This window comes from Falco punctatus (genome assembly GCF_963210335.1).
Source record: "Falco punctatus genome assembly, chromosome: 15".
Classification (NCBI taxonomy): Eukaryota; Metazoa; Chordata; class Aves; order Falconiformes; family Falconidae; genus Falco; species Falco punctatus.
Window position 1 is genome coordinate 8,291,264 of NC_137595.1, and position 2,821 is coordinate 8,294,084.

Sequence of the window (2,821 nt, forward strand, 5' to 3'; positions counted from 1 at the left end):
GACATCAGAAATTTTCTAGTGCACAAGCACCCATCTTGCAACAACCAGAAGGCAAGGCAGAGCACCTCTCTTCACAACATCCAATCAATATATTTTTTGGCTATATAGCAATTTTCATGGAAGACCATTCAGACACATAGCCATCTCCAGTCTAGCCTTATACTGTTATGCAAATCCTCTCTCCAGCCAAAAGGGCTACTTTGCCTACAATACATTTGGCCCTTTAACATAAGGTTTTGTTAACTAAATTTTAAAAATTGAAAATGAAAAAAAAAAAAAAAAAAAAAAAAGAATCTTAGAGCAACTCCCTGTTGTTTTAGCCTGGGAAGATCCCTTGCCTCCAGCAGGGCTTCACCTTATTTTAACAAAGCTGAAACAACAGAGAGAGGTGGAAATGAAGAGTGTGAAGGTGCTTTTCTGGGCTTTGAAAGATCTAACACCAACAACCTAACGTTGACTTGTACAATGCCAGCGGAATAGGCTTCTGACCACAGAACATCTGGGAGAAGACTGGGAGGAAAAAACATTATTTGAAGGCTACCAGAATGTGAACCCCTTCTAAGACATGTCATCTGCAGCAGTGCCAAGTACTCTGAGAAGCAAATGAGACCAGCAAGGACTCTGCTCTGAACATACCGAGAGTATAAATTGGTATGACTGCAGTCATACACATTCTCTAAATTGGACATCTGCATGAGTTAACACCATCTCCACTCCTCAGTTTCTCCATGGTGTCTGTGTCACCCTCTCAGCTCAGTGTTGTCATGAAGATTTATATTTGCAAAATGTTTACAAGCCAGAAGCATTGAAAAAGAAAAAATTAGTAACTGTGTCCACAGCCCAGGGTTTTTGTGACATGCTGTGCTTACACAGTCCATGTATGCCATTCCTGCACATCAGATAAAGAAACCTGGCACACAAGCCTTGCTCATACACACAAGGGGTGCTGACAGCTGCATAAGCGAACTTCAGTTGTGGACTTGATGCAACCCTATCACTTGATTAATGTTTGGGACTGTCTTTGCTACTACCCCAACAGGGTGAGCAAATGCTCTGAGAGCTGCCAAGCCACTGAGCTTCCTCAAGTTCAAAGAATTGAGATCTTTCCCTGTGTGTTCAACTATGCAGAACAGCACTATTTTCCTCAGAGTTATATACCAGGAGCTAATTCTGATCACCAGTGTGTTACCATGTTATTTCTTCAAGGACCAGACTCCCCTCTCTCATGGGTCTCAGAAGTTATAAAGTTTTAACCAGAACCAACCTTGCTAACATTATACCAGCTACTACCCAAACTTCAGTGAGATACCGCACTTCAACAGCATCTTCCAGAGGCTGCACTTTGTAAAATGAAGAGTGCCCTTTGATCCAAACCCCAGCAAAGCAAATGAGCACAGTAACTTCAGTCCATGCCTTTGCTTCAGGTATTTTCAAGATTTTACATACTCAAAACCCAAATTGCCTCTCCCATGGAAAGTTCTCAAAGTCTTTATTGGTATTTTCAGAAGATACAACTTCCAAAGACTGTTTGTGCAATTTACACAGGTGCTAACCACAACTACTTATCATTTGTGCTCTCACAAAGCTCAAAGTGCCACAGGCTACAAGCAGAGCACCACTGTGCTGAGCATAAAAAGTCAAAGAAGAGATCCTTGCCTCTTCCTCCAGGTCCTCTTCTCAGCAACACAATGGGTTACAAACAAGGTGCTCCTTCCATCAGGCATCCAGTGGAAGAAGTATAATCATGATCCTGAAATTCCCAGTCTCCCACTGACTGCAATTGTTGTTCACAGTGCTCAACTCAGAAATAGTATTAATTTTGTCCTTTAAAGCCTATGCTCAGGTACACACCACAGTTCCCAGTTTCCTTAATCATCCCCTGAAAACCAGCAGTTCAGGATAGACACTTCACTCTTCCCCAACAAACACTAATTTTCAAAGATACTTTCCTGGGGGAGGGGAACTACAAGAACACTAATTTTTGTTTAGAAAACAAGAAAGGAGCACACAGAGTTCAAGTAAAACAAAGCAGAAATTAATACAACCTGTTACTTTTTGTCTGTGGTCATTTTTCTAAACAATGTTATCGGGACAACTCTGAGCAACAATGACCTAACAAAGACATCACATATTACACCATTTGCACAAATAATAACACATCATTTAGATATTTGCTTTCCTTCTCAAAGCATCACAAGGGAGTCTTCATTTTTTGAGTGCATGCAACTCCCATTAACATTAATGAGAGCTGCTCACATATATAGGATGGACAGTGGACCTCCTGAGAATCTCTGCATTCATTGTGCCTTGTCTGGGGAAAGCAATGGAAACATAACCAAGGCAGACACTAAATCCAGGAGTATTCAGTCACTGAACTGCCATGCCTGACTCAGCATTTCATATCACTTACTGCTCCCCCAGCTCCTTATGAAACATTGCTGTGGTACTACTCATCATGCTCCTGAACAGCACACCTCTGTCTCCAGCTCCCACTGGAACAGGTCTTTCTCTGTCACTCCAGGCAAATCCACTCTTTTTCCTCCACGTTGGGAGTGAGTCAGGATCGCTTACTGGGGATCTTGTTTCTCAAATTCAAATGAATGGATGACATCTAGATTTTCAGTTTGTAGTTTTTACTATGGACCTTTCCACATTTTGTCCCCACTAAGAAATACAGCACTGCAGCTAGCTGGTTTTGCCAGCACTTTGTTAGGGTTATGTCAATCAGCATCATAATTCTCTGCAGTGTTTGTGCCTTCAGAAATGGCATGTGCAAAGAAGAGCAGAAGGGCTAATGCCTTTCCATGAGAGTGTGGCAATC